The sequence below is a fragment of the Gekko japonicus genome, unplaced genomic scaffold (assembly GCF_001447785.1).
Source record: "Gekko japonicus isolate JY-2015 unplaced genomic scaffold, Gekko_japonicus_V1.1 scaffold1182, whole genome shotgun sequence".
Taxonomy (NCBI): domain Eukaryota; kingdom Metazoa; phylum Chordata; class Lepidosauria; order Squamata; family Gekkonidae; genus Gekko; species Gekko japonicus.
Window position 1 is genome coordinate 297082 of NW_015160876.1, and position 13977 is coordinate 311058.

Below are 13977 nucleotides of genomic sequence, written 5' to 3' on the forward strand. Positions count from 1 at the left end.
TTAGTGTTAAGTCATGACAGGATTCATGTAAAAACAATATATAATATCCACATGAGCTTTACTTGGTTAAGCACTACAATCTTAGCCCATGGCAGGTTCTACTAGACATTACAGCTGTTATGAATATTGGTAAGTTGTTTTAGATATGAAGTTTATGTAGTGTATTGTTAAAACCATTTTGAAAAAAGATAAGTGTATTATGTATAAAAATGTGTTAAATAAGATGTGTATTACAATAGAGTTTGTTGTATTTCATAGAAAATCTTCTTTGGTATCTTTAAAACGTCACCAGAGGAAATGAATTACTGAGAGACAGTCTTTGTAAGGTTTCATACTATTTTATTATTAATTATACTGGAATGATTTATACAATGTTAAGATTTTCAAATATGTACATTGTTGTATTTAATAAGGTCTCACATCTTTGTTCGGAAGAAGATCTACCTTCGAAACGGCAAGACATTCTGGAGATCACCATCATAATTTTCTATTTTTCTATTATTGTGTATATTATTATTATTCACGTTTCATTCTTTAAAGAAATGTATTAAGCATCACCTGTTCACAGTTTTTTCTGATTTGTGTATTGTTCTATGACTGTGCCAATCATTTGACATCATATCCTGTTTGGGATAAAGCCCATCTGATCCTGGGTGGTATAAATTGAGATGAATAATTTAAGTCTGTTGGCCAGGATGGAGGTGAAAATCTTAGCATCATGATAAAGAAGGGCAATCATACGATAAGAAACAAGATCCGTTAGGTCTTTCTTTCCCTTTGGTATTACAAAAATGGTCGACTTAGCCCAGGAGGGAGGCATTTCCCCAGTTTGCAGAACATTGTTGCAAGTAGTCAGGAGATTTTCATCCAGAGAAAAGATTTTATAAAATTCAGATGGAATGCTGTCCATAAGGACCATGTGTTCAGCGGAGAGTTGTCGTAATAGAGATTTGGAATCTAAGTAGAAAGCAATGTCCTTTGTTTCAGGCTTCTCAGAGCAGTATAGAGTGTAGTAAAATTCAGCAAAGGTGCTGTCTAGCTCTTTAAAAGAAAAACGTTGAGTGCCATCTGAGCGTTTGAGAGATCCAATGAAGGATGCTTGCTATTTGTTATGGACTCTCCAAGTGAGCATTTGAATGTTCTTAGAAGATTTGATCCAGTGACGCTGTTTCAGGAACAACAGGTTCCATTGAATTTGAGTGAGGTCCAACGCTTCAAGCACCTTTCATTCCACCAGTAGATTATGGTAGACATTTCCCTCTCCTGTACGTTTGTGTTCTTTTCCCAATGATTCTATGTGGGCCATCATTTCTGCTCTTAGTCAATCTTTTTCTTTTTGAAGGTTGGAAGTGATCACTATCATGGAGCCACGAAGTACCACTTTCATAGTATCCCAGAGGAGTGGAGTTGAGATTTTGGATAAAACATTCTCTTTAAAAAATTTTTTGATGTCCTTTTCTAGAGAATTCTGTACTGTGTCTTTAAATAAAATATTTCTGTCTGTTGACCACAACCTCTCTTGGTCAATGTTGTTGTTAGCATCTAAAAAGCATTCCAACCAGGCATGGTCTGTAAGGTGTCTGGGGCCTATAGTGGCTGAGGAGACAAATGGGAGTAATGACTGAGAAATAACTAAATAATCAATTATTGTGAAAACATTATGTCTGGCAGAGAAGTAAGTATAGTCCCTGTTGTTTGGGTATAGTATTCTCCATGCATCACAGAGTTGGTATTTAGTGAAAAGTTTGGACAGTTTAGTATTCGAGGAGCCTTATGGAGCTCATTGGGGGTAAGGCCAGGACCTATCCAATTTGCCATTAGAAATAAAGTTCAAGTCCCCCCCCCCGATGATAAGATCACCTTCTTGAAAATCTATGAGCAAAGAAAGGGCATCATCTAGGAAAATGATCTGATCCTGATTTGGAGCATATAGAGAGGCAATTGTTATTCACTTCCCATCAAGTTGACCTTTAATAAGCAAGAAGCACCCTTGTGGGTTGAGGGTTGTTGCTTAGAGGACAAAGCTGAGATTTCTGAACAACAGAACTGTCACACCTTGGGCTTTAGGGGATCCTGGAGCTTGGTATTGTAGAGGATAAAGAGCAGTTTTCAAGATTGGTTCTGTGAGAGAGCGAAGGTGGGTTTCTTGAACAAAGAGAATGTCCGGATGAATCCATTTAACGTGTTGTAACACCCTTTTCCTTTTAATTGGGTTGTTAAGGCCTCTATTATTGACAAAGCTGATTTTTAAAGTGTTCACCATTTCAAAACGATTTGAAATATTAACTACAGTGGATTACTAAAGTGTGAAAATCACACACAAAAAAGAAGAGAACAATGTACCAAGGAAATGCACCCCACAGCAAAGTGAAGCCTCAATATATTCAAGCCAAAACCCAATACTAATGGATAACACCACCAATGTTCCCTCTAAGCCGCACCGTCTTGTGAGCAAAAATTCTACTTTGTGAGCTACTGGCATTAAAGTTGTGAGCGAGTGATTGGGCTACTGCATAAATCAGTTTGCTCTGGAGTCCTCCTTCCTGAGCCAAGACAAAAATATGTGAGCTGGAGGCTAAAAAACTGTGAGCTAGCTCACACTAACTCAGCTTAGAGGGAACACTGAACACCACTATGAATTACAATATAAACTGAAACTTGGGATTATAAATGCAATAAGGTGCTAAAACTAGTTAACTTCAAGGTTCAAGTTCCTCAATCAGGACAACTAGGAGGAAATGACACCAATATAATTACCAACAGTTCTAAGAACTGTGACTAGTGAACAGATCTAAGTGATTAGGTTAGGATTAATGCAAGCTTTAGTTTCTTAGGAGTTTTAAGTCTATATTACTTTTGTTCAGTTGGTAAATAAATTAAGTGACAAATAAGGTACAAGAAGAATCAATAGCACAGGTATCACTACTGATCAGGAAATCTCTAAAAACAGCTAAAGCTGTTATGTGTAAAGATAAAAAGGTGATCAAGTAATCAAATCAATTAACCCCCCCACACAATTAATTTAGTAAAAGTTGTATATGATAAACAATAAAATATCAATTGGTTAGTTAATGCAAGAATCAGAGTCAAAAATCCCAGTGAACTAAAAAGGAAATAAAAAAGCAATGAAATATCAATTAATTAGGTAGTATGGAAATTAAAGGTAAAAACATAGGTTAAAAAAAAGGTAAAAAAGGAGCTGCGGTGGCTCAAGTGGTTAAGACGCGAAACTGCAGGCTGTGGAAGGTCAGTAGTTCAGCAGTTTCAGACCCAGGGTGCCGCATGACAAAGTGAGCTCCCGTCTCTAGTTCCAGCTCCTGCCAACCTAGCAGTTCGAAAGCAAGAAATTGCAAGTAGATAAATAGGTACCACTTCGGTGGGAAGGTAACAGCGTTCCGTGCGCCTTGTTTAGTCATGCCGGCAACATGACCACGGAAACGTCTTCAGACAGCGCTGGCTCTTCGGCTTTGAAACGGAGATGAGCACCGCAACCCTAGAGTCGGATTCGACTGGCTTTTGAGCAAGGGAACCTTTACCTTTACCTTTACTAAAAACATTTCAATTGAAATGTAAAGAACAGTGAATTAACACGTGGCAATAGCTGATCAGATTAAATACCAGTCCTGGAAAATGAAACTTCTTCCCCTTTATCCGTAAATGGAATGGAAAATAGGGGAAGCATCCAAGGACTTTTTTGAATAAAGGGCAGAAAAAATTAGTCCCCCCTCCCTCCCCCCTCTGAAAAAGTGCAATAATAGGCTACTAGAAGCATAGAAACTGATTAATAACAAACAACGGAGCTAATAGTGAAAGTCAGAAAGACTTGTGGGAAGGAACATAAAAGTCAGTATAAATTAAGGAGCAGCAGCATTATTGGTGATATTTTCTGTCAGAGGAAGATGAGTTTTGTTTTCTCAGGGGATGCTGGGAACTGTAGTTTTCTCTTTTGAGAGTGTCGTTGATTTGAATCCTCTGCGATTAGAAGCTCTTGCAACAATTCTAAACCAGAATCCTCATCCACTGCTTGATAAGAGGAGCCTCAGTAAGACAAGTGAAGTTTCCCTGTAGATAGCCATTTATACCATATGTCAGCTGCTCATAGTTTGGCTGTCACTGGCTTCAGTGCATGTCTGATACAAAGGGCTTCTTGGGGCATGTCAGGAAAAACAAGAATTTGTAAGCCCTTAAAGAAAAAATGACCCTGGCGCCTCGTAGTGTCTTGTATTGTCTTCTTAGTGGACCAGTTCACCAGACACACTAAAACATCGCGTGTGCCTTTACGGCAGGAATTAGTCAAAGACATTATACGATGAGCCTTTAAGATGGCAGGCGTGATGTCTGAGTCAAAATGTATAATTAACGATAGCCAGGCTGACATAAAGTCTATAATATTCACTGATTCCTCCATCTCTTCAGGGAGCCCCCGAAATTTAAGATTTAATTGTTTCACCTGGGTTTCCAGCGTGAGAAGGTGGTCTCTAGATTGCACTTCAAAGAGATGAAAATCTTTCACATTTCCTTGTAAGGCTGTCCCTAGTTTGAGTGCAGAATTGGCAGTTTGCGAGGACCGCCAGAGGGAGGTCTGGATGTCTTGAAGTTGTTCTTTAATAGGTTGAATTATCTGAGTCATTCGTTCTCTGATCCCTTTTTCCATCTTCTCAAAAAGTGCAGGTAAGTCTTGTTTGCCAAGTGCAGCATCTAAGAGATTAGAGAGGGAGCTCTCATCCGCCATTATTGTTTTTTCGGTGGGAATGTCTTTCGGCTCCATTCTTGTGTCTTTGAGAGCAAAGAAGGCTGGCTACTCCACTCCAATAGCTGTCTTGCTCTATAATGGCCAAGAAACTGAAGAAAGAAACATATACTTCCAAATTTCTTGAGAGAAATTGTAGATCCTGAGGAATACAAAGATTCAGTGTTCATATGTATACATGAATTTCCCTAACTTTTGGTCCCTTGTGCAGATTTTCTGCAAAAGACTGTTACTAGTCTTTTCTTTTTCTAGCCTCTGAACATTTTTGGTTTTTGCTGATGGGCAGGCCAATACTGGAAAAATGCAGTTGACTTTTCTAGATAAATCAGTCCTCAGGAACGCTCCACACCGCCTCTCTACTCCCTCAGAATTCTTTCACATAATTGAGTCCGATGTGATAGCTCTCATTTATACGCTGATGTTCACCTGGGCTGCAACAGAGACAGTGCTATGAAAGCTATCTGCTGCCTCCTGCCAAATACTGAACTGAGCCCTGGGTTAATTTTCTGCATGCTGGCACAACTGCTTAAAAAGCTGTCATTGCCATGGTGTGTGTAAAACTGCTCCATCACACAGTGGCCAGAATACCTGATTTGGTTTAAAATCATTCTTGGAATGAGTCCAGAGACTATAGTTGCTCTTAATACAGGACTAGCTAGAGACACTGTTCTGCCAGGAACTGAGTAGGAGAACACAAAATAGTTGAAAATATCTCTACTATGAAAATGTAATTTAACAAAGAATTTGGTATCTCTTGTTGAATCTGAGAGACAGTTTGGTGTAGTGGTTAAATGTGCAGACTCTAATCTGGGATAATCAGGTTTGATCCCCCTCTCCACCACTTGCAGCTGCTGGATGACCTTGGGCAAGCCATAGTTCTGTCAGAGCTGTTCTCTCAAGAACAGTTCTGGAAAGAGCTCTCCCAGCCCCACCTACCTCACAGGGTGTCTGTTGTGGGGAGGGGGAGGGAAAGGAGTTTGTACACCGCTCTGAGACTCTGAGTGAAGGGTGGGGCATAAATCTAATCTCTTCTCTTCTTTGCTTTTGTTTTAGAAAAAGACTTTCTCATGGCTTCTGAATTAGAATATTCTATACACAGTATTTTTGGGATACAGAATTTCCAGCCCTTATTTAAGATTCAAATCAGTTTTCAGGATGCCAGCTGCTTGGATCTCTTCATCCCCATGGCTGCCTTGTTTCTCCATCTGCAAGCCCTATTATAGGTCAGTGACACCATAATCTCCAAATTAGGTTGCTATGGTACATTCTGCCCATTAAAGCTACATTTTGTGGAGGAAGACTGGGAAGTTTCAGCTAGCATACAATACAGTTTTTGTATAATTAATAAGTGGTAGGAAGTTCTAATAATAATACACTGAGTGAATGGCCACAGGTCACACTGCTCAGATTTCCTGGAGAATTTAAAAATAAATAGGGCATGCATGTCCATACGTTCTGTGTTTAATGGACAGGAGCAGAATGCTTGCTTATAAAGTAGCTACACTTTTGGGATGTACCTTTTCCAAAAACTCCTCATCGCTCTTGAGCTGACATACAGGCTCCTGGACTCTGTATTTAGATATATTGATAAAGAAACTGGGCTATCCCACACCATTTTTGGTATATTCTCTTATAGTGTTAAACCTGTTCAGTTACTGTAGTTCTATCTATGCCTATGAAGTTCAGACTGGAGTAAATCTCCACAGAATTGCACTGGTAATGTTTGTAAAGAAGTGCTGGGACTTTGAAAAGGAACATGCCACACAGTCTTATTTTGACATATTTATTGCTTTACAACTGTATAACCTTAGCTTGTTATTTAGTTTGTCTTTGCATACCTTAAAACATCTTCCTCATGTTACATGTTAATTTGCTGTTCAGCCTCTGTCTGTAAGTTTGAACTCTGCCTTCCTTTCCAATGTGTTTGGAAAAGTGTGCATGCACATGAAAGCTCATACCTTGAATAAACCTTTATTAGTCTTAAAGATGCCACTATATTCTAAATCTGTTCTACTGCTTTAGACCATCATGGCTGACTATCTGGATCTATGCCATATACTTGTAAGTTTAGAGGGACGAAAGGGGGGGGGACTCATTATAACCAGAAGCAAATTATTTTGTGACTAACCTAAAAATGTACTTTGTTTAACTAGACGTTCACATAAAAAGAAAAGGGATCTTCTCTGACTCCTGTGACACAACCTGGTCTGGCTCTCATTAAAGATCAGTTACCGAACGTTTCCACTGCAGTGCAAGGGTTTAATTTTAGTTTCGGCTCACTTCATTCTGATCCTTCTGGGGGATATGCTACCCCCAAAGTTGCTTTGTGTTCTTCTGCACTGAAGAATGGAATGATTGAGGGGGAATATGAGGGAGGCATGTGTGTATTTTCTGTTAATTAAGCAAGGTTTAAAGTGTGGTCGTGAAGCAGCACAACACAGCTATAATCAATAACTCCAGCAGCAAGGTTACAAGAGATTTGCAGCACTCCTCTTGGGTTTCACTGACATTTTTGAAAGTCAATGGGCAGTCCCTTCCCCTGCAGATGTTTTTGCTTGGTCACAGCTGGTTGGAATTCTTGAAGTTTAAACCAAAAGGCTTTATTTTGGGGTTTGTAAACTTCCTGAAATGAAGCTGGCATAGGGCTAGATCATATGACTGTCTTCTAAATCTTCCTTCAAAGGAGAAAGGCTTACTCTGATGGAGAAAAGTCTTCCTTTGTTATAGGGAAGGAGGCTTAGGATCCAATCCAAAGGCTGCTATCTTACGAATACTTCCCTGGGAGTTTTGAGTACAGCTGATTAGGATTGCTCCTGTTTTAATTAACTCTTGCTTAATTGTTTTTCCTGATTCAATAAAATGATGTTCAGGGAGCTGACTGTGAAGAATGCAAGAGGAAATTCTTGATAAATTGTCTGTCTTCCTATTTTATTTCAAATTATATCTCCACCTCTCCTTCCCTAGGCACTTTTCCAAAGTGGCTGGATTCTAGGCCAGTTGGAATCGCACTGTCAGCCTACATAAATCACACGAGGAATGAAATGGCTCCAGATGCAAGTATTCAACATGCTTTCATCATCAACTTTTCAAAGTCTAAAAAACAAAACATAACCATGCAGGAACCACATGGTGAGGGAGACAAACTTTTTTTTTAACATGAATAAATAAAAAACCACCCTCACAGACTCAAGCAGCCTCCTCCCATTCTTGGCTGGAAATTGAAACCCTTGTGTTTTAGCTGAACATCGACTTGAATCACACCAGTGCTTAGCCCAGGGATTGAATGAAGTTTAATTTAGTGATCCTTTATGACCTTTGCAATTTTATTCCTTCAGCTCATAATCTAAATGTTGTGAATTGTTTGTCCCAAGTAAGTGTTTGGAAAATGTTGAAATCTGGGTCTGGGATAGTTACGTTTAATTTTTAGAAATCTGAATACTTGTGAATCATTTGAGCTGCTTTCAAGGTGGGACTCTCGGTTAGGGTTACCATCCTCATTGTGGGGTCTGGGGTTCTCCTGGAATTCCAGCTGATCTCCATTCTACAAAGATCAATTCGCCTGGAGACTCCCACAATGCATCATGACTCAAGGTCTGCCTCTTTCCCACTGTTTGGCTACCTGAGTACCAGTCAGGGGGCAAGCACCTAACTCTGAACAATTCCCCTTGGTTACTATTAGTATGATAAACCACATATTTGGGATGAATGGAACTGAACTGGAAAGATGAGGTGAGGGGATGAATAACAAGCTTCACTGATACAATAGCCAATAGGCCCTGGCAATCAACCAGTCAAACATAGGGGAGAAGTGGCTGGATGGAATGATGGGTGAGCAACATTAAAAGCAGCTTCAGGCATATTCTAATTAGGTAGTTTGTTAACGTGAGTCCATGTTTCACTCTCTGCTATTGGCTATATATTACCTCACAGAGGCCTCACAATTGATTATGTCTTACCTCACAGAGGCCAAATCTAGACTGCATAGCTTAATCCTTTGTTGTTCTCCTGGGCTATGGCGCCATTTCAACATTCATGAGTCCTGATCTATATGGGTGGGTGCAAGGCTGAGTTCTGTGTTTCTTCTAACTGCATGATTAGGCAGTTGCAACAGAAAGGCAAAGGTTCTATGTTTCAGTCTTGCCTGCTCTTCCGCCACCATTTTGCCTCTGGGTGATTGTTGCTGGTTGGGCAGGTAAAGAAGGAGTTGTGCCTTGAGTGTCCAGTATTCATCTTAGCAGGAACAGAACACTAAGAAGTGTAGGTCAGGGTACCACATTGTCAGGTGTCAGGGTATCTAAAGAGGGTATGCTAATACATCTCAGTGAGATGCATTTAGACTTTGGAAACCTACACTAAATCCCAGAGAGCATCTCATTCATGCCTCATGCAAAGCACTGTCTCTCAGCCCCATTTTCTACATCAGTATATGATAATTATTTATAAATATCTTTCCCTCCTAAGTGCCCTTCATTTTCATTATTACTGTAATTCTTACAGCAACTGTACAATTGCTGTTGTCAAGTTGCAACTGACTTATGGCAACTCCATAGGATTTTCAAGGCAAGAGACGTTCAGAGGTGGTTTGCCATTCCTTGGTGGTCTCCCATCCAAATACTGACCAGGGCCGACCCTGGTCCGAGATTTGTCAAGATCTGATGATTGGGCTAGCCTGGGCCCATACAAAGCAGACAAGTAGTATTTCACCCTATTACTGGTACGAGGAGGGGCAGTATCTTGCCTAAAGCTACCAAGTTCCTAACTGAGCTGATATCTGGCTTGGGAATTCTCTGGTTCACAGGGTCAAGCTTTCATCACCAGCCATTGTTAATAACCTGTCTGACCTAGGCCTCTGACTCTGAGAAGCAGCATTTGGGGGAGCATTCTGCTCATGGAAATCACTTTCATCAGCAGAAATTGTGGTTGGATCCAACCCATACATATAAACCACAACACAAGCTGAGTGAGGACTTCCTAGATGCGACCAGGTCTTTGGTACTCTCAGTAAAATAAATACCATAATGCACTATGGTCAAAGTCAGACAAATAACTTGTGCATTTGGGTTCAACTTCAGTTATTGCTATTCAGCTCTATGAATATTGACAATTAAAGACCATGTATGTCTGATATGCAAGGAGGGCGGGATAAAAATTGAATCCTGATATGCAAGGAGGGCGGCATAAAAATCGAATAAATAAATAAATGCAACTCGTTGGCTCTGGATTGTGCTTATATTGCAGCAAAATGAATACTGCCATTTGACACAGTCTGGGAAGTCGAGGAATGCAGAGAATTTGGTGACTTGACACAGGATTTATTATACCACCCCTGTTGTTTTGCCAACCCATGTAATGTAGTCTAAGAAGTTTTACTTGTATGTGGTACAGCTATTTTATCATCTGAAGCTAATTTATAAGAAAATAACAATGCTGACAGGAGCCTGTATAAACGTTTTGTGTGTGTCACTGTACAAGATATGAAAGTGTTTATATTCATCATGTTTATTGACCTGGAAGTGGGATGGAAATGAGCCAGATGTTCAGGGCATAAGGAGCTTTTGTGCAAGTTGTCCATGATCAGGATGCTATATTTGGTTCAAATGCTTAGTCAGGAGTTCCTTGCCACAGATACGATTCATCTGCTAAAGTTCAATACATTCTTGTGAATCTTGGGGTCACGAACTGGTGCATAAACTGAAAGGGATTTTGTTTCAAGAGACCCTGAAAATGAGGCAGTGCAGGAAAGGGGAACAGAAAGATATTAAACAACCATTGGAGCAATAACACACAGAGATTTCTTGTGTTTCTAAACAATCACCAGATACAATCATGCAAAAGTGGCATCAAAGTCAGACTGTTGGCCCAGGTAGCCCTGTGTATTGTATAACTGGATTAACACTGCCTTTCCAATCTTTCAAGCAGTCCCCCCAGCCCAGCCTTGTTAACTGAGATGCTGCTAGCGAGAACTAAATCTGGAACTTTCTGCATTGGTGTTCTGCTACTGAGAAAGAGTTGCATAATGTAGTGTTCCAGCCTGTGGGCCAGGATCCTTTGGTAAGTAGTCACAAATTCTTGTAGAGCAGCTACAGAACTGCCACTAGTGTGCATGCATAGACAGCAAGGGCATCATGCCTCCTGCTTTTCTCTTTACATGCACACTGAGAGGAGCAGCAGAAGAATGAGGCCACCTAATGGTGGAGAGAAGACCTCCCTTGCCTTGTTCTTCACTATGGTATACCTTTTGGGTCTTATCTATATAATACAAAGCAAAATAATCTCCCACTGCATGTCAGGTGTGAATTCCATGTGTTCTTCCTCAATGAACACTGGGCCTTTGTAATGTGTAGATAAGCCCTTGGTGTTTGGCTTGTTTCCTGTCTCTGTTTCCCTTGTCCACAATCCTAGCCTTGGTACTAGCAAAGTTGTACCTCTGGCTCCCTTCTTTCTAGGACATGACTGATGTTTGGGAAGGACTGTGGCTCAGTGAAAGAGAATCTGCTTGGCAAAGAGAAGGCCCTAGGTTCAGTCCCCAGCATGTTCAGTCGAAAGGATGAAGCAGGAGGTAATGTGAAAGACCTCAGCCTGAGACCCTGGAGACCTGCTGCTGGTCTGAGTAGACAATAGTGACCTAAATGGACTGATGGTCTGATTCAGTATAAGGCAGCTTCATGTGTTCGTATGTGTTCATGTGATGTGACATTACTTCCTATGACTTTTCTAAGTGGGTCTGTGGGTCCCATGCAGGGTATGACCCAGGTCCGGATAGACTGAAGCTCATGGCATAATGTATGGACTTCATCATCAATTTATTCAGCTTATATGACTAGAGGTCTTAAGCATAGTAAAAATCAGAAATACAAATATACAGTCACTGAATAGTAACACATGAAAATACAAAATTGTAAAACTCAAAGGTAGATAGAAGATAATCAAACTTTACAAAATTGATAATAAAACCTTACTAGTTAAAATTTACCATTAAGAACTAAGGAATACGAATCAAAAGTCTTATAGATTCTAAATTGCACATAACAACATGAGGTCTCTCCTTAGTAACTAATTTAGAACTGATTATTAACGTTTCAGTGAGAATATGATTGCCAAATATTTTGCTACTGAGACAGTTATTTCTGGTTCAGCATCCACCAGCAAATAAATAATCACCCATGGCTCCAATGGCAGATGGTATTTAAATAGGATAGGATATATCCAATAAGACCTAAAAGCTGTCCATTGAGAGCAAAACAGTAGCAAGTGCGTCAAGCACAAAGCCTATCTGAATAAGGAATTTGTGCAAATCGCCTCTTTAGTTCCAACAATTGAAAAGCATTTAATTTTACAAGGGCAAAAGCAAACTTCTGAGTAGGAGTTGTGAGGTAGCTTAAATATGCAGGAATATTCAGTGGAGGGAGAATCCCTAGGGCAAGAGGAGAACAAACATGCCTAGCTCGAGCAGCTGTACTATATCCATATTGGATGCCTTTATCAGTCTTCAGGCCTCTTGTTCAGTTATCTCATTTAACATCAAGGAGAGGGAGACCAAGCAATTTCAGCTTCTTATCTATCACCCTTGACCAAGCATTTCTATAGGTATCCTGATTCAGCAGGTATAAAAGGCCTCCAGATTATGAGATGGGGGGGAAACTTCAGTCTTCATTTAAAAGTGGCCAGCCAAGCTCTGAATTCAAGAGAGCATTACATAAGCTCCAACCTAGAATCATAGAGTTGGAAGTGACCTCCAGGGTCATCTAGTTCAACCACCTGCACAATGCAGGAAATTTGCAAATACCTCCCCCCACACACACCCAGTGATCCTTGCTCCATGCCCAGAAGCTGGCAAAAACCCCTCCCCATATAAGAACGGGGGGGATTACTTTATCATTAAAAATTCTAATAGCCATTGATATGTATTGACCACCCATAGAGTAATAGAACCTTTGGAGTCTGGTCTAGCTGTCTGGAGTTCGGTTTAGCTGTTTCTCTGTCCAATTTAAGGTGTGATTTCCAGGATAATTTTTGACTAAAAGTGACTCCTAAATATTTAAATTGGGCCATTAGTTCAATTTTACTGCCCTTAATTTTCCATATATTCCAGGTGTTTTTGTCAGACTCCTGGTCAAGAGACTCCCAACAATACTCTCTTTGGCAGTGCTTTGTTTTCTGAGATATCAGCACGATCCAGGCTAGACAAAGTACCATGTCAGAACTGAGGTCCTGGCAGTAAAGTCCAAAGATATAGACAGTTCAAACTGGGCCCCCTCTAACATAACCAGTCACATGTCGCAGCCATCCCACCTAGCTCTTGAATTCACTTCCCCCCCCCCCCGCTTGGGAATATATGATCCCGTTATCTACAATAGCAAGCTGGCACAGCTTAATTCTCAAGGACATTCCTCTAGGAGGAAGGTATCTTAAGGAAGACTTACAACACCCAGGATAGAGTGATTCACACACTCAGCCATTCACCCCCTCGTAGGAATTTCCCTCCCCCCTATAACTATGGCAAACTAAGAAGAGTTTGACATTCTGCCTCCCCAAAGCCTGTTCATTCTCCTGGCTTGAGGGGCAGCTGCTTATGAAAAGTGCACATCAATCTTCTAGCCTTCACATGTTTAGCCTCCACTCATTCATTATGGCTCGGATCAAAGTCCTTCCATTTAATAAGATAGTACAATCGGCCTCATTTGATTTTAGAGTCTAAAATGTCCTCCACTTCTTGGTGGAGCTCTCCATCCATGATCAGGGAAGGAGGAACTGCAGGACGAGGTTTCCACATCGATGGTCCAGGATCCTTCTTCAGTAGACCCAAATGGAAAACAGGGTGAACATGATGTAAGCTTTTGGGAATTCAACCTCAATAAGGTGCACCACCTTGAACGGTCCCACATATTTCCATCCCAGTTTTTCCCCAGGTTGCAGCCCCTTGAGATTTTTTGTGGAAATATACACTGAGTCCGATTTTGGTCCGATTCCAAGGCAAACCATTCAAAATCACAGTAATCCAAGTCTATGCCCCAACCACTGATGCAGAAGAGGCTGAAGTGGACTGGTTCTATGAAGACCTACAACACCTCATAGAACTAACACCAAAAAATGATGTCCTCATCATCATAGGGGACTGGAATGCTAACGTAGGAAGTCAAAAGGTAACTGGAATAACAGACAAGTTTGGACTTAAAGAATAAAATGAAGCAGGGCAAAGGTTAACAGAGTTTTGTCAAGAGAACACA